At 32.2% G+C, this 20,000-nt stretch overlaps 1 protein-coding gene and 2 non-coding genes across 3 annotated transcripts in view; 1 reads left to right on the forward strand and 2 right to left on the reverse strand.

Annotated features, from left to right (window-relative positions):
* Window positions 1-20,000, reverse strand: part of LOC124948600 (mannosyl-oligosaccharide 1,2-alpha-mannosidase IA) — a 318,288-nt gene that overhangs the window by 208,848 nt on the left and 89,440 nt on the right. The window lies entirely within an intron of this gene.
* Trnai-aau lies at window positions 15,050-15,123 on the forward strand. The gene has a single exon. It is a non-coding gene; the product is annotated as a tRNA-Ile (tRNA).
* On the reverse strand, window positions 15,417-15,489 carry Trnar-acg. The gene has a single exon. It is a non-coding gene; the product is annotated as a tRNA-Arg (tRNA).

Below are 20,000 nucleotides of genomic sequence, written 5' to 3' on the forward strand. Positions count from 1 at the left end.
GAAGTTTCCTTAAAAATTTTCTCGGTTTTCGTATGCTTCGAAGCGTGGCCGTATGTCGGATATCAAATTCGTCGGATCGATAAGCGAGGGAAATAACAGCGATGGCACTACGAACGGCAATAAATCATTTTATTTCGATAGTGGATAAAATGAAGCGGTCACGAACAAACGTCCGCGGCAACGCCATAGGCACGGTGCGCAATCTCCAGACTGAAATTGCGTGTAAACGAGAACGAATTAATTCGGAGGGGTCGGTTGGTCGGCTTGCCTCGACTTCGTTACTCGAAATGTTTCTCTCTCTCTCTCTCTCTCTCTCTCTCTCTCTCTCTCTCTCTCTCTCTCCCTCTCTCTATCGTGTCTGTGTCCACCCTTGTCTCTCTATTCTATCTGTATCAATACTATTGTTAAAAGGAATCTTTGATTTTTGAATCGACCCGATGATTAAACAATTGTGAATTTTGTATTTTTCATTCACAATCTATCGAAAAGGATTAATTTTAATCTTTCCTATTACTTTTTCTTTTTTTTTTTTTTTATTTTTATTATTATTCTGATTCTTCTTCCTATTTTTTTCTTTTTTTTTTTTTTTTTGTTTATTGCAAAGGATTCGATCGATCCAAGCCGTGAAATATTAATGGTGACATGATCACAGTTTTTTAAATCGGTTCACTTTATGTGATCATTATCGACCGACAAACGATCTTCGTTAAATTATTTGAACAAATTATTATGAAATAATTTTATTTGGATATTATTGTAATATTAAATGCAGAAAAAATTAATCGGATATGAAGAAATTAAAGTGGGAAAATAATTAATGTTAATAATTATCCAATCATATTTATATTACTATTAATAGAGTTAGAATGAATTAGAAATATAATTATCGTGTATGAAATTTAAATAACTTTCAACTTTTCTTATCGCAATTTCAAAAATTCCCCGAAACATTGTAATTCCTAACGAAAAAGAAAATCAATTTTTAATCGATTTTCAAACGGATGGTTGGAAAAAAAAAAATAAAAAAAATAAAAAAAAGAAAAAAAAATCCTGTACTCACATATACAAATGTATTTACGGGATCTCAATAAACGCGAAGTGACAATTGTTACAACAGCATATCAATCACAATCCAAAAGATTAAATAACTATCGAAATAATTTCAATTATGTTTTTCTAAATTCCACAAATTCGAGGAAAATAAAAAAAAAGAAAAAACAAAAAAAAAAAACAAAAAACAAAAAAAAAAAAAAAGAAGAAAAAGAGAGGAAAAAAAGAAAGATTACAAAAACTCGGTAGAAATGAAACGCAATGTTTTTTTTTCTTCCCTGTATTTCGAGCAGATATGTACAGAATTGCTGCTTCTGTGCCTATATATACATATATCGAGTGTTCGAAAAAAAAGAAAAATAAATAAATAAATAAATAAATAAATAAATAAAACAAGAAAAAAAAAGTATATACGAAGCGGCAGCGTGAGAACAGCCGTCTAATTTAATTTGCGCGATATCACGTAACGGGGTCGGCTTGCCGGCCCCACGGACGTGCCATTTTATTTCGTCGTACGACATGGAGCGACATTAGTCGCGCCGTCCTGCAGATAAGTATCCCGCGGATCGAGTTCGCCGCCATAAATAATAATGGAGGTTTTTATTGGCAATAATATTTTAGCTCGCGATCGGACGTAGTCGGTGGGTTTCGAACGAGGCCTGAACGAGGCCCAAACGAGGACCCAACCACATTTCAATTGGTTCGTGGTGTACTCTGCGGGAAGCTACGGTTAAAAGAACCACGGAAAATTTTATGAAAAATTGACCGAACTCTCGACCGAATTAATATTCGCTATTCTCCTCTTCTTTTTTTACTCCTCCTTCAACTTCTACTCCTCATTCTCTTATTACTACTACTACTACTACTACTACTACTACTATTACTACTACTACTATTACTACTACTACTATTACTAATACTTCGAATTGCGTTCCTTGCATTGAATTCATTTATATTCGCATGAAATCGTAAATCATTGATATAGTTAAACATATCAATGTAAAATTGCAGATATCTTGTATACAATATATGAATTATAACTTACGAAATATGTTTAAACAGACGTTCCGATATATCTTTTATAGTGATTATATTTCGTTAGTTATGCCTTTTCGATTATAATGTGATTTATATTCTTAATTTATATTCGACCAATTCTCTCTCTCTCTCTCTCTCTCTCTCTCTCTCTCTCTCTCTCTTTCTGTCTCATTTAATTTTTTCTGCTTTAAATGTATATATCATAAACAAATAGACGTATACTTCCGAAGGAATTTTTAAGTAAAACGATTTATTAATAATTCCTTTCAATTACTTAATGTACTGTCACGACGAGTATATGATACATGTATAGATCTTATAATACATATAGATCATACTACGAACTTATAATAAATATTGAACATTCATTCCCTCTCCCCCCTCCCTATTACATTTCATACCTTACTTGCATTTCTATGATAACGATCGATCTTTTTTATTACCGGTTTATTACAAACGGATTCCAACAATTCGACTCGACAAAGAAAAAAAAAAAAAAAAAAAAAAAAAAAAAAAAAAAAAAAAAAAAATAGAAAAAAGAATTCCTTCCACTTCTCGTAATTTAATTTCGCTGAGAATCTTTCGGAATACGATGCCGATGATATGAATACGATCGAGATGATTTACATTTTATTGAATGACTTTTCCAAAGTGTCGAACAAATTTTGCAAAGCTCATAAATCGAACATACATTTTCTGAATCGCTCATATTTACATTCTATTTCCTTTCATCGTTCTAGGGGAATAACAAAAAAAAAAAAAAGAAAACTAAAAAAAATAAAAAAATAAAAATAAATGGTTGCGATCGGTTCATGACGGATCCATGAGGTCTCTTTGGTAATACGAAACTTCGTTGGGTGAAATTCACGTATGTCGTAAATCTGACGTTCGTCGTTTTCGAGACGTTCGCGATCATCCCGGGAGGGTCTTCTTGGTGATGGCATATACAAAACACGCCTACACACTTTGCGCGCATAATCGTGAACCAGTCGTTTCGGGGTAAAGGGAAGACGAAGAGAAGAAAGTACAAAGGACGTTTATTCTTCGTAGAAAAGAGTCGTGTTAAAAATAAAAAGAAAAAAGAAAATAAATAAATAAATAAATAAAAAGAAAAAAAGAAAAAAAGAAAAAGAAAAAGGAAGAGAAAAAATTCAAAAGAAAAACAAAGACGTTCTTCAATTATTGTAGATCATTGATAAATCTTGATCATTCATCTATATATATATATATATATATATATTTATTTATATATTAATAATTATAATATTGATAATGATATTGTAAAAATAATTAAGAATTGTTTAATATATTAGTAATCGATTAATTCACAAAAATTGACAACATTCTTTTTCCATTTTTTTTTTTTTTTTTTTCCTTTCACTCGAACAAAATTACACCAGACATTTCCCTTTTTTCTTTAAAAAGTTTGACGCACAGGTATAACGATAAGTATAGTATCGTATAGAAAGTCCTGGTCAAAAGTCATCGCATTGACCGTGCTCACCTTTATCGTGAATGCGGGAGGAAACTTCGCTGTCGCGCAGGCCCACTTTACGAGGCGTCATAAACTCTCTCTTGCGAGCCGTCATGAGCGAAACTCCGTTCGGCAGCAGCCATGGCTTTGGAATTCCTTGACCCAATGCCTTTGGCCTTTTGATGTTTCTCCTTTACCTTCGTTACCATCGATATATCCACGAAATAAGCTCTTAAGAACTTTCCCGATTGACGAAGGATGTCGAGTTTTGACACTTTAACATTACGTAAAAATAAAAAAAAAATAAAAAAATAAAAAAAAAAATTAAAAAAAAAAAGAAATTAAAAAATCGATCGTTCAATAAAATCATGTCACCTGTATTAACTGTATCGAATAAAAAAGTAGAAGTTATAATATATGAACCCTATAACTTTTACTTACTCTATATACTACATTTAAAATATCCTATATATGTATGTACATATATACGTATGTACATATATATATATATATACATTTATTATAGAATATAGTAAATGATAAATGATAAAACGATGAGGACTTAGTCAAAGTACTAGTCAGGACTAATTAGGACCGCACAGCTTGTCTCCTACGAATTATTATCCAAACGAAGGTACGAACGGAACGGAACGGAACTTCTACAATGCAATGGAATTTCTTTTGTCTTGCTTTAGAGAAAAGAAAAGAGAGGGAGAGAAACAGAGAGAAAGAGAGAAAGAGAGAGAAAGAGAGAAGGATTACGGAGAGACTAGCGAGCGATGCATCGGCGAGACATCCGTTAAGAGATAGTGCACGATTCTCTACGTATCCTTCCAACGGCAGGATGCACACAGTTCCAAGGATTTACGAGCAATAAAGTAGCAATAACGATGGCTACATTGGCGTCGTCGTCGTCGTGCGAGCGACCAACCGAACCGGGATCGCATTGTCCTATCTCGTCTTGCGAATCCTGCGTGAATTCTCTCTTTCTCTCTCTCTCTCTCTTTCTCTCTCTCTCTCTCTCTCTCTCTCTTTCTCTGTCTGTCTCTCATGGGACAATGCACTTTATGTTCAAGGGAACGCAGGAAGGATCGTACAGGTGTTTATGCACGAATTTATGTTCTACTCGTGCGAGAAAACACTATGTTTGTGGTACTCTTATATGCTTCTTACACCCACGCTAATCCCCACCAATATCATCCAATCCTCCTCTTTCTTATCTTGTTCTATACTTCTACACTTTTATTCGAAAGGTAAACTCATTTTTGAAGTACTTGTTAAAACGTTACGAGTATCTGATACTTGCAATTTTTTAATAATGTAACCCCCTTTTCGTTTAACGTCAGACGAGTCTCTTTTTAGATTTTAAAATACTACAAAATTCATGATTTTTAGAGAGAGAGAGAGAGAGAGAGAGAGAGAGTGTGTGTGTGTGTGTCTGTGTGTGTGTCATACACGCATCAGATTAAGAATATAAATCCTGATTTTATCTAATGAACGAAAATAAGCAAGATGATCGACGATGTTTGCACCATATGGGAATTTGATCTTTTTTCATTGTTCTCTATCTATCTCCTCGAGCTATGAGCAATCTCTTGGCAAGCACATCGTTCATATTTTTATACCAATACATTCTCGGCTTTCCAATTAATTCATGTGTATATAATATGATATTATTAAATTCTCTCTCTCTCTCTCTCTTGCGTTTGTCCATGCATAGTGATTATATATTGCAGATGCCATTTTATATTTTTTCCTTTTTAATTTGTAATTAACGTGATATCATTTCGTTTGACTTCTCTTGTTTATTTTCTCCTCTCCTTTTTTCTTTTTTTTCTTTTTAATGGTCTTTTTTTTTTTTTTTTTTTTTTTTTTTTATTGTATTTTTTTAATGTATTATTATGAAAACTACACGGAGTGTATCATTTTTATAAAAAATGCATAAAGGAAAAGGGGTCATTTCTTCTACATCTTTCATCTTTTATCTTTCATCTTTCATCATATTTATTTTTACCATCTTTCTCAACCCCTCCTTCATTCATTTCTTTTCGATAAATTTTTCGGGACTCATGGTTGGATTAAATAACGCGCTCAAATTGGCCAACGAAATAGGTTTTTCAGTTGCATCGTTAAAGCCACCAATTCCGCGTGCCGTTGGGCAAAACCGAACGAAGATTTTTCTCCGAGGGATGGTCTATCGACGATTTTAATTTTGTGCCCTGGTCTGGTATACTGTTCTATACTGGCTCTGTTCTATTCTGTTTTGTTCTGCTTTGTTCAGTTCTGCTTCGCTCAGCTCTCCTCTGAACTCTTCCGCTCTGCTCCGTTCTGGTTTGCCCTATTCCCGGTTATAAATCCCAGCGAATAGATTCGAAAGATTAATCCTCTCATTCGTACCATTCGCGATACCTACTCTTGCGTTTAGAACGGCCCGTTATCGGCTTCGAACTCGTTTTTCGCCGATCGTAATTATCCCGGGAGCTTTTAGCGGCCATTTTTTTATTCAACTTACCTACACTCCGCCTCTTATACATATATATATATATATATATATATATATATATATATATACATATATATATATTTAAAAAGAAAAAAAAGACCACGGACAAACAAAACAATCTATTCGTGAAAATAAGAAAGAAAAGCAAAACAAAAAAAAAAAAAGAAAAACGAAAAGAAAAGAAAAGAAAAGGAAACAAAAAATGAAACGAAAGGTGAAAATGGTAATTAAAAAACAAATAACAAATATCCTCTTTTTCTCTCTCTCTCTCTCTCTCGTTATATTTTTAAATTGTTGAAAATAATAAAGTAATGGAAAAGAAAAAAGGGGAAAAAAAGAAAAAAGAAAGAAGACAAGAGAGAAAAAAAAAGGAAAAGAATGATTAATTCACAGGTCGATGGGATGAGTTCTGAGTCTTCTAAACTTCTTACAAAAACACGATGGTCAATTATCGAGTTTTCTCGATATATTTCGACTCTTACTTACTGTTACCGTGGTTAGTTCGAGAAGTACCTCCGTAGTATCATGGAACTTGGAATAAATATCTGACCGGGGAAAAGTCGGGGAAACTTCTTCACCGTCGATCCCTCTCAACATGCTCTTTCTTTCTTTCGTACGTATTGAAATCGATAGAAAATTAAAGGAAAACAACTCGGGAGCGAAGCAACGAGAGAAACATATTATCAACGATCGACATATTTTTAACGAGATAAGGAAAAAAAAAACGAAAAAAAAAAAAAAAAAAAGAGAAAAAGAAAAAAAGAAAGAAAAAGAAAAAAGAAAAAAGGACGATGTAAAAAAAGAAGTAACGATTATTAATTTCGTACTCGAAGTAGTTCAACGAATTTCTTATAAAAACATTGACGTATTTTTATCTTGTATGATAAACTAACACGATACTCATAGGAGATACTTTTCATAGAAATATATATGCTATGTGTATATGTAAAAAAAAAAAAAAAAAAAAAAAAAAAATGAAAAGAAAATGAAAAGAAAATTAAAACAAAAAGAAAAAGTATATATAGCTTATATGACTCATATGATCTTTTATACAATTGTATTAAATTTTGTCAATTGTATTCGGACTTTTATCAATTTATAAAAACATAATTTTATAAATATCATATTTTATATCAATTTTATATAATATCAAAACATATTTTATAAATATCCATAAAAGCATAATTTTATAAATATACAAATATATATGATCCATAGATCATAGGTCCATAGATCATATATATATATATAAATCTGTTTTCTTTTGTTATTCTCATCAATGGATAGAGAAACCTTTCAAATTCGAAATTAAGATATATATATTATTAACAAGATTAACAAGTCAGCACGTTCCGTTACGATTACCGGAAACCAGCAGCGTAACGTAACGCACCGGAGGCTGACAATGAGATATACCTACATGAGAATGGTTTTGGTGAATCGATAAGACAATAATGTCCCACATCGGCCTGTGGAACAGACGCGCATGCACATTTACTACTACTACATAGACCGATTCACACAGGGCCATATTTGAATTCATGCGCTCCACGCTGCTAGAGTATGACCACCTAACGGTCCAATGAATCCATCCTTTCCGCCAATTTAATTAAACGACTTTGCCGATTACACCCTTTTCTCGGTTACATTATGTCAGCAGAATCATCCTATTATCCGATACTTTGAAAATTTATGCTAACTGAAATTACACTCGATAAAAGGGCGCTCTGCGTGATTGCAGATTTTTTTTCTTTTTTCTTTTTTTTTTTTTTTTTTTTTTTTTTTAATTTAAAAATTGAGAGAAAAAAAGAAAAAAAAATTGTTTTTTTTCTTAATTTTTAAACCGATAAACTAGAGATAAGGAAAGAGAATTTATTGACATTTGCGATAATGATATCAGGATTATAATAATAATAATAATAATAATATATTCTAGTTAGAGATAAGATAAACGCATAGCAATGTCCTTTTTTTTTTTTTTTAAGATTGTTAATAATCTACGACAATGATCGTTCTAATTATTCTGACGACGATCGATGAATCTGATCCAACTGACGCGAGTTTAAAAACACTGATTTTAGATAAAGATCTATCAAAAAATCTAACAAATATCTCTTACCATGTCAACAGTAAAGAAAGAGAAAAATAAAAATTAATATTTATCTCAACTCGTTACGTCTACGAAATGTATACATCCGTTTGCTGATTCTTTCATCATGCATGCACACACACACACACACATACACAAATATACGCGCGCGTTTTCCTTCAGAATCATATGCTTAAGTTTCTCACATCCATAGATCATTTTTCTTTTTTTTAATTTATTTTATTTTATTTTTCTTTTTTCTTAAATGCCTTTAATAAATGTTTCTATTTTTTTCATATATAGGATTACATTTTAACTTATAACAGTACTAACTCACATCCTCTACATTAATTTCCTCTTTCCATACTTCGTTTTCCTTAGAATTCTATGCACAAGTTTCTCACATTCTTTTTCATTTCTCTCTCTCTCTCTCTCTCTCTCTCTCTCTCTCTCTCTCTTTCTCTCTCTTTTTCTTTTTTTTTTTTTTTTTTAAATAGCTTTAATAAATATTTCTATTTGTTTCATACAAATAATTAAATTTTTTTCATTGTTTTTAATTATTTATTTTGTTTTTAAACAGTACCAACTCAAATTCTACATTAATTTTCTCTTTTCATATAATACTTTTCTCAGAATTCTATTCGCACAAATTTCTCACATTCTTCTTTTTCTTTTTCTTTAATTTCCTTTTTCTTTTTTTTTTTTAAATTGCTTTAACAAATATTTCCACTTGTTTTATAAAAATAATTACATTTTTCTATGTTATATATATATATATATATTTCTTTTTTCTCTTTTACATTACTAACTCACATCCTACATTAATATCTTCTCTTTGAATAGTTCATTTGAAAAATGTTTGTCGACATTTATAAAATATCTGAAGAATCTTTTGATTCAATTTACTATGTTCCACAAATGTATATATATATATATATATATGCATACACATACACACACATATATATAAATACTTGCATGCATAACTCGGAAGTTAACGCGAGCGACGTGCGTAGAAAGACGAGTCCGACAAAAACAGGCTTAATTTGATGTTATCGGCAAAGTCGAGAGGATCCGAGGAAGGCACGAATGCGAAGAACGAAAGGAGAACGGTGGTTCCAAGTCAGGCATATAAATTACAGTCAAGACGTTGTCCGATGTAAATGCAATACAAATTGGACCGGGCCACATTATTATTATTCATTGGGGACATTTGTTAGCTTATCTGACGAACCCAACCGAAACTCTTATTCGCTCCATACCGAAAGAGAGTTTCGGCCTAACGTTTGACGTCGTTTGCCGTCCATGATAAAAACCACGAGCCATGATATTTAAGAAACGAATAATAATATTATGCACATACATACGTATATATATAATCTATATATATATATATATATATATATATTTGCAATATGCGAAGTAATTCGACATTCAAAAAGAATACGAAGGTTATGATACTGTTTAGAAAGAGAAAAAAATTTTAATGATAAATGATTAAACGATGAATGTGTTGTAGACAGAACCATGACGATCCAATTTATTATGATAAGTTAGAGTATATTTTCAAAAGTCGTATCCACGCCCAAATAAAATATAAAGAAAAGAGAGATGGTTGTTGATGGAGAAGGATAGTAGGGGGAAGGAGGAAGGGTACGGGGAAGGGGAGGGAAATATGAAAAAGAAGAAACCAAACCTTTCATAATATATTCGTTTGTAAATTAAAATGGGTCACCGTAATATGCATATGTGCTAAAAGAACACAAAAGAGGTACCACGATTTTAATTAGATTTTTTAAATCCCAGCAAACAGAAATGGGCGCGTATGTGTATCTGCTTACTCTAAACGAAAATCAACGTACTCGTTTGTAAAAGGGGAAAAAAAAAAAAACAAGAAAAGAAAAGAAACGAAAAGAAAGGAAATAAGAAAAAAAAGAAAGAAAAAGAAAAAGAAAATATATTAAAGATTGATCTAGAAATCTTATTCGTACGAGAGAAAAAAGAAAATAAAAAAAAAAAATATAGATCTATATGCGTAAAATAAAATCTTTGATCTTCTTCGATGATAAAAATCGATTTTTTCTATCGAATATAGAAACCCACGTTCTTTTCAATTCAAGATGTGTCTTCTTGTCGTGAAAGTATTCTTCGCAACAACAGGTAGAGAGAAAAAGAGAAAACGAGAAAGAGAGAAAGAGAGTGAGAGAGAGAGAGAGAGAGAGAGAGAGAGAGAGAGAGAGAGAGAGAGGCCCGAAGATATATCTTATTCTGAAAGCATTTCTAATACTAAGGAAATGTGATTTTCTTGAGAGCTTCGTGAAGCTTTCTCCTTTCGGAAAGAATATATTAAAAACTATCGTCCTCATATTTCTTTCCCCCCTTCTCTCTCTCTCTCTCTCTCTCTCTCTCTCTCTCTCTCTCTCTCTCTCTCTCTCTCTCTCTCGCTCTAAATGCTTATGTGACTTCTTTAATACTTTTATCAATAATAAGCATAAATTTCGTACGAACATTAACGATTACATATTAGCATTAGAAATATTTTGTTAATTTTCCTTCGTTCTTTGTTTTTATTTATATTAACATTAATTGAGATAAGAAAAAAAAAAAGAAAGAAAGAAAGAAAGAAAGAAAGAAAAGGAATTAACAAATTGTTAATAGAAATTTTTTAAAATACTCTAATAATATTTAACAATTTTCAAAGGGACACACGTTTCCGTATAACGGAGTAGAACGAAACAACGGTATAAGCTGGTGTATTCAGTTGAAACTAGGAAAGTCCAATGGACTTGGCTACCCAAATTATTGTGACTAACTAATTTAGAAACTATAGTAGTATCGTCTCTCTCTCTCTCTCTCTCTCTCTCTCTCTCTCTCTCTCTCTCTCTCTCTCTCTTTGTGTGTGTGTGTGTGTGTGTGTCTTTCTCTGGAAATTCTCAGATACGGTGGACCGAGTACATAGATGTATCCACACTTCGGTAAACTCAGCAAATTTCACTTTAGCATTTAGTGTACGATAAGCTTTTCATGCTATATAGATCCTTTTCTATCGTTAGGAAAAATGCTATTGTACTTTCAAAGAAAATAATAGATTATAAATGTATAATAATCTTGCGAGATAAAAAAGTAACTTTATAGTTTTACATTCATTAATATTTCTTCAAATTCTGCTGAATTCATCATCATATACTCTATAATAACAAATTATATTTCTGATATGTATTATGACACTTACTTATGAAAGTAGGGATCATAGTTTTATATATATATATATATATATATATATATATATATATATATATAACAAGATAGATAAGAAACACTCACAAACGCAAACGCTCGCGGGTTTGTCGGTCGAAGGCCGCCATAAAGAGGTAATACCGCGTTATATCAAAGTAATGTGACGTTCAAACCCTGAGGAGAATATTTCTCCTTCTGGAGATTATCAGCTTACCGCCTTGGGGTTCGCGATATCTCTACCATGATATTTCACCTCGCGTCACTCTTTCCGGAATCGTCCCACCAATGATTTTCACCGAGTCCATGTTCTTATCGAATACAGTGGAAATGATCCAACGAACGTGACGCGTGTATCAAATCGAAGGATCCGTTTGATCTATCTGATCGACAATCTTATATCGTTGTCAATGAACACGTGTAAACTTTAATAATAATGTTAAATAATATTTAGACGTATTATGGATATCAACGAAAATAAATATATATTGTAAATTTGTTTTGATGAAAATATTTTTATAATGAAGAAAGAAAGAAAGAAAGAAAGAAAAAAAAATCAGAAATGAAAAGAAAATAAATAAAGAATGATACATCTACAATTAGAAAGGATTAATTGATAAATGAAATATAAAATGTCTATTGTTGTTAATACGTTTTTGCAGATATAAATAATATTATTATATAATATCGTAACGCGTCAATGTTTTATGAATATAAAATTGATCGATTTAATTTATTTACTTTTCAATTAAATTATCATATGAAAATAAAATAGAATAAAATAAAATGAAACGAAAGGAAAAAAAGAAAATAAGAAAATATATGAAACGAAATATTTGAAAAAATATTTTTAATTAATAATTAACGGTGATATCTGTTTCGAAACTTCGGCGAATTCACAAAGTCACTCCCGTTTAATTCCCCCGAGTTTATTCGGCTCGCTTTAAAAAGGATCTGGCTTTATCTTCGATCCGAAATAGCCAGTTCCTTCCAACCTTAAATTAACAAGTCTCCGTTTATTCGTCACGACGTGCAGCCAAACGGCATTTATCAGATGGAACAGAGAAATCGTTGGAGTAAACTCGATTCTCTTTTCGAAATAAGATCGAGCCCACGTTTGAACTCCTTATAGAGAGATCCTAATTAAACTGATTGATTCGTAAAAAATAAAAAGATAAAAAGAAAAAAAAAAATATATATATATATATATATATATATACATACGTGTAAAAGAAAGATCTCGAGTTAAAATTTATTTCATAATTAATATTTCATTTATTAATTATATTTGGTTTATACTTAAAAAATTTGTTATTCTAAAAATTATATCACGATGATTAATCTCTTAAAAAAAAAAAGAAACTAAAATTTCGTGTTATACGTATAACGATTAAAATACAAATTACAACGGGGATGACGTTTACAATTAATTGGAAAAGATCAGAGAAAGTTTTGCGATTTAAAATGATCTTGGTGTATAAAATAATCGCCTCGGGCCATTCAATCTGAGATATCTAACAGAAGCACTGGATACGATTGCCTTACGACTGACAACTCCGTATCTTTCATAGAGTTAACGCATAACGCGAGGAATCGTTAAACGAAGTTAATTATACTCGAGCAAAGGCGAACATTGCTACGCTAAATGGCGAACATTCGCAATCCTCCAACAGATCGCTCCAGTTGCAAGAGATGAGAGTAATGGTGTAAGTCTACATAGTTATACATATGTATATACATACATACATACATACATAGAATACATGGAAATCTCTCTTTGTTGGTGTTAAAGCATGAGACCTGTGGGAGGTTGGTAGAGAAGGTGAGGAGATACGGGTGATGGTGAAGGAGAGAGAGAGAGAGAGAAAGAGAGAGAGAGAGAGAGAGAGGGAAGAGAGGTTTGAGCAGCCTGCTGAAGGCCGAGATAGGAAGGAGGAGGGCCAGTGTACTTCCGAAGAAGCGAACCTGCCACGTGTGTGCCACGTATCAACGCTCGCCCCGAAGCAATTTCCATGCATGGCCGAGCTGCATAATTTCCGGTTCTACATGTGGATCATGTATGGTCGATCATTCCGACTAAATAAATCATCAATTTTTTAATACTCGACATTTTAATACTCGTCCGTATTCTTTCTATTACAATTTTTGTCGTTTCATAATTACGTTTTTCCTTATTTTTGTAATATTCTTGGAAATGGATAAACAATTTTCAAAAAATCGATCTAACCCAATTGGCTCCTTTTTATTGAAATTTTTTTCTTTATTCCTTTAGTTTCTTTCTTCTTTCATTAATATTTCGACAAATAAATCGTCAATTTTTTTTTCTTTTTTTTTGTTTTTTTTTGTTTTTTTTTTTGAATACTCGACATTACTCCGTTCATATTCTTTCTATTACAATTTTTGTCATTTTCTCTTACTTTTGTTATATTTTTAGAAATAATTCATCAATTTTCGATGCGTCGATCTAATCCAATCGCTTCTTTCTATTACGATTCTTTTCATTACCCTTTTCTCTCTCTCTCTCTCTCTCTCTCTCTCTCTCTCTCTCTCTCTCTCTTGTTTACTGTCTTTAATATCTCGACAAATAAATCATCAATTCTTAATCGTCGACCTAGTTCAATCGCTTCCTCTTATTTTACTTTTCCTTATTTTCTTGTCTTCTTCTTCTTCTTCTTCTTCTTCTTCTTTTCTTTCTTTTCCTTTATATTGTATTTCGACACATGAATCATCAATTATATAGTTATCGACATCTGGTTCAATTTCTTCTTTCTATTATAATTTTGTTTTTTTTTTTTTTTTTTTTTTTTTTCTTTTAAATGATATATCGACAACAAAACAAAATCAATCAATCTTTAATGGTCAGCCCAGTTCAATCCCTTTCATTGAATTATAATGTTCTTTCGTAATCTTTTTTTTTTCTCTCTTTCTTCTTTTCTTTCGTTAACTTTCATCTTTTTCCTTCTTTTTTTTTTTTCTTTTTTCTTTTTTTTTTTTTTACTTTTGCTTTTGCTTTTAAATATTTCGCAAAATATTCATCGGGGCTGATTGCCTCTATAGATTAAAATCCTTTGATAAGGAATATAACTTTATGAGTACTTTCTCTACCCGTTACGAACGATCTTCAAGTGGAATAGATTCTACGCCGTGAGAACGCATAAGTTAATCGCATTATTCCTTGCAGTCGGAGCATTCGCAGGGGCTCGAAAGAGTTTCTTCGATCTTATCTCCCCGCTGGACGAGGTTCGTTAATTAAAGTGACCTAAATGTGCTACCTTGGCGTCTGCACCATAGCGTAAACCATTTATATACTCCTGGGAGATTTTATTCGTTTGGTGAATCGTTAAAATACTTAATGATGGTTAAATGTAATCGAAAAAGGAAAAGAAAAAAAAACAGAAATACACATACATATATACATGAAGTGTATGCGAATTAGCTAAATCAGAATTAGATATAAGTTTGAACTTAGATTTTTCGATAGATTATATATAAAAAGCATATATAAATATATGCTATATAGAAGAATATATATATATATATATATGATATTAGGATGATATTTTACATTTTATTATAAGGTTAAATATAAATATTTATAAAATTAAAGTATATCATGATATGACTTCATATCTACCATCAAGAAATACGGACTTCCACGAATGGCCCATTAGCTCAGTTGGTTAGAGCGTCGTGCTAATAACGCGAAGGTCGCGGGTTCGATCCCCCCATGGGCCAGATTTTTTTTTTCACTTTTTTTCTATAAAATATTATTCCATTACATTAACAATATTTATCGTATAAATACATTACGATAATATTACTTTTACACTCGATTTTATAATAAAATAGAAAATATATATGGTATATATCTCTTACCTTACTGAGCTTCAACTGAGATAAATTATAACTTGTTACATCAAAAGATATTATAAGTTACAAAAGAAACTGTTCGATCGTGTATAGTTAATGTAAAATAGAAAAAGGAGAAGATAATTCGTTATAAATAGAATAGAAAAAAAAAAGGGGACCGATCCTGCCAGGATTCGAACCTGGAATCTTCTGATCCGTAGTCAGACGCGTTATCCGTTGCGCCACAGGACCACTTGTTATCAATTTGATCATTAGAAGTTATATATACAAAAATTGTACTCTTAGAAAAAAAAACGAAATTGATTAAATTTATCCAATCGACAATATCCAATAAACGAAGTTAAAAAGAAAAAAGATAAATAAATAAATGAATGAATGAATGAATGAATGAATGAATGAATGAATGAATGAAATAATTTTAAATAATCGATTCCTAAATGGAATGAAACAATTAGAAAAAGTATTTCATAAGAATCGGAGTTAAAAAAAAAAAAAAAGACTTTTCCAATCTTAATGATAACATCAATTAACACAAATCATACAAAGATAAAAGAATCGTTGTCAAATGAGGTCATTTTCTTTTTTCTTGATACCTTAATTAAATTAACGTCAAAGCCATTCGTTGGCAACGTAATCAAATCGAAATGAAAATATTTGAGGGTTCATTAGAAGTGGAATAATGGCGGAGTCTCTAGCGGCCGACTTTCAAATAAACTTTCGTAGCTCTCGTTTCAGTTGAGCAGGAAACTTCTCTTCATTTCCATCATTCCATCTAGCAACAGTAGCAACAGCAGAAGAACCAACATGACCAATAGCAGTAGAAGTCAGTAGCAACAGAAGCATCAGCAGTAGCAGCAATAGTACCATTACTACCCACCACCATCACTACCCACAACCACCACTATCACTTCCTACAACCACAACCACCACTAGCTACCTACCAATCATATATTTCTTCTCTCATGGCACTCACAACGTCTGAGTTGCGTCCTTATCTCTCTATCTTTATCTCTCTCTCTCTCTCTCTCTCTCTCTCTCTTACCCTCGCATTTCTCTTGACCAACCTCTCGAAACTTCAGCCGACGAATCTTAGTAGAAAACGCAAAATAAAAGTTGGCCGAAAGTTGCGGAGAAAAAATTTCAGTGCTCTTCGTCGAAGTAGAACAGTTTTGTGGCAAGCTTGGTACATTTTATTAGAAAATATAGTCTGTATCATGAAGAAACGTCTTTTTTCCATTTCTTTCTATGTCTGTCTCTCTCTATCTCTATCTCTCTCTCTCTCTCTCTCTCTCTCTCTCTCTCTCTCTCTCTCTCTCTCTCTCCCTGTACACTCTGTACCGCTTTTCCTTTGATTCCTACGTTCATGCGAGTCTCAAATTTATAGTCCTGCTGGGAGTTCGTTTCTATCCTTTACGAGCAAAGCACAACCGTATATGTTTCCCTTTGACTTTATAACGAAACCACAGCGATAATAATTATCCTTCTACGTATAGACACAATAAAAATATCAAGAACTTATGTACTCTTTCTATGATTTACTTTCTATTGGTATACGTATATATCCATTGTATAGCGTATGTGTATGTGTGTGTGTGTGTGTGTGTGTGTGTGTGTGTATATGTGTATTGAAAAACCTTTGAACATATTTGAAAAATCTTTCGAATATTTTCCATATCAATTCAATCATATCGTAGAATATCTCTGGGTAAAGCAAATGATAGTTGATTTATTGTCAAATCTCAGGGAACAACGTAATAGTACTTAATAATTGATAATTACTATTCGAGGAATTACCTTGAGGACATTTACTCGATTTACCTTGGAACACGTATCGGTTCTCATCATTTTCGAGGAGTTACCACAATAGATAGTAGACCTCATCGAGTAGACAACAAAGGAACATTGAATTCAATGATCATTATGTACATACCTGAAACAGAGAATGAATAAATATGCTTAATTGGATATATTCGCAAGTTGGATCTTCGATGATTAAATCTTACGTGAGATTACAATTGGATCGAATATAAGAATTGGATCAAATGAATGAATGAATGAATGAATGAATGAATGAATGAATGAATGAATGAATGAATGAATGAATGAATGAATGAATGAATGAATGAATAATAATATTAATAATAACAACAAACGATTGGCTTATCTCTTATATGCTCACACACACACACACACACACACACACACACATAGATATACACGATTAATTAGCTCTAAATCTTCCATCCCTTCGATCAACTGTTGATCGGCATATTTCACACATGTACACACATATGATTAACTAGCTCTGGAACCTTTCATCCTACAATAATAATAATAATAATAACAATAATAATGATAATGATAATAATAATAATAATAATAATAATAATAATAATAATAATAATAATAATAATAATGATAAAAATAATAATGTCGTCGGTGAGAGAAATTCTAAAATTTAAGAGTGTATTTTGGGCAGCGTCACAGAAGGCGTGTAAGTGGAAGTCCGGAAAGAATGTTCACCGGATTAAGTGGAACGAACGTGACTTAAATCCATTGTAAACCCTTGGAAAGCCGTTGTCGTTTGTAACCGTCGTACTTGTATCTATGGAATAGAAACGAAGGAAGAAGAGGAAGTCGGACGGATCGCGAAAGGGAAGAAGAAATGTAAGAAGAAAGGGAACAAGAAAGAGACAGAAGAGAGAGAGAGAGAGAGAGAGAGAGAGAGAGAGAGAGAGAGAGAGAGAGAGAAGAGAAGAGTGAAACGAAGAAAAACAGAGTCACAGAACGAGGAAAACATTGGAAGAAGGTAAGAAAAGGGTAAGAAAGGGTATAGTGGACGGGATAGATAGAGGGTAGAGGGTTGAAGGATATAGGAGAGAGAGAGAGAGAGAGAGTGTGAGATAGCGAGATGGCGAGATGGCGAATGGGTGAGGAACTGAGAGATGGGGACAGGGGCAGGGACAGGAACGGGGGTTAAAGATTCTCTTAATCTCGTCTCTACGTGTTCTTGACAAACGAGGAATGTGGATGACAACGGCATTGTACCTTCCTAGCATTATCCGTAAGATCTTCTGCGATTGCACCATTCTCCTTAGCTGAATGTCCTTCGAAACGCGTCCTGGCCTCGTTTACGTATTGTCCTCATGAAAATATCGCTATAATGTGCGAGTGAGAAAACGAATATATATATATAGATCAAATTTATCATATAAATTTGACATAATTTTGCTTAGGGAATACTACGAACGAAGGATGTTGCATCGCACGGATTGTGATGACATCGAACGATATTTCAACGTTTCTTTTTTTTTGTTTTTTCTTTTATTTCATTAAACAAAAATTATCTAATATATTTGATAATTATTGTTGCCATATTCGTTAGAATTTTCTTAGATGTTCCTTAACTTTTCAAATCCAATTAAAGAAATATGTATCACGTATAAATTCCATTATGATTCTTCGAGTGATATGGAATAATGCCAATTAGTTACATGCTTACACATAACGTATCTATTTTCTCTTTGGAGTGGAACAAAAAAAGAAAGAAAAAAAGATAAAAGAAGAAAAAAGAAAAAAGAGAAAAGGAAAATTAAAAAACGAAAGCAAATCTGACCTCAATCCATGAATATTTCCAAATATAACCGTTCACTGGCATTATTATAATTATAGAGACTTATCATTATTTAATCATTTTGAACTATTCAAGGATTCGTATTTGAGATAATTGAGTTATGAAACGAATCGAGAAATTAAAAAAAAAAAAAAAAAAAAAAAAAAAAAAAAAAAAAAAAAAAAAAAACAAAAGAAAAAAAAAAAAAAAAATCGAAGTAAAAAAAGAAAAAATGTCATTACTCGCACCCAAACTTCTATTTGCGATTTGTAAAGAGAGTCGACTAGAAACTGGCCTGACAGGATGTCAACGTGAATGCAACTCATACTGTTGACTGCATATTAACAACTATTGTAAATCGTAGAACCTTATGTGACAAGGTATACGAAGCGAATATAGGCAAGTCTGTCGATGTGAACCTGTCAACCCCTGACGAGACTCACTACCTCGTTGACCTCAATGTCCTCCCCTTCGTACACACGTACAAACGTACCTAGCGTACATACGTAACACGTATATATATATATATATATATATATATATATATATATATATATACGTACACGATAGCTAACTGTTTGTTGTTAAATATAGCTTTTGCCCTCGACCGGTACGAAGTTAACGATGAAACGTTTACCGTGAAAATAATGCTCGTACTCCCATTAACTTCGCTAGACTAGAAAAGGATATTACGAAGTTAGTTTGACTAAAAGTTATCGACAAGCAATATACACATATACACACACACACGCACACAAACACCATCCCCACTTCTCTCTCTCTCTCTCACTCTCTCTCTCTCTCTCTCTCTCTCTCTCTCTCTCTCTCTCTCTCTCTCTCTCTCTCTCTCTCTTGCTCTCTCTTATTCTGATCGTTGCTGTTGATCATAATGGAAACGAATTTTCGTGATTATCCATGGTCCCTTTTATCAATGAGAATACATAAACGTTATTGCAAATACTATTGATATTTTTAAGAGATTATCCTTCTTTAAATAAATAATTATTAGCCTTCTCCCCCTCTCTCTCTCTCTCTCTTTCTTTCAAAACGAAAAATTTATTAATTAAAAAATGGATCAATGTAATAGCTTCCAACCTTTATTATATACCTTATCCCGGTAATATTTGAA

This window comes from Vespa velutina, chromosome 4 (genome assembly GCF_912470025.1).
Source record: "Vespa velutina chromosome 4, iVesVel2.1, whole genome shotgun sequence".
Taxonomy (NCBI): domain Eukaryota; kingdom Metazoa; phylum Arthropoda; class Insecta; order Hymenoptera; family Vespidae; genus Vespa; species Vespa velutina.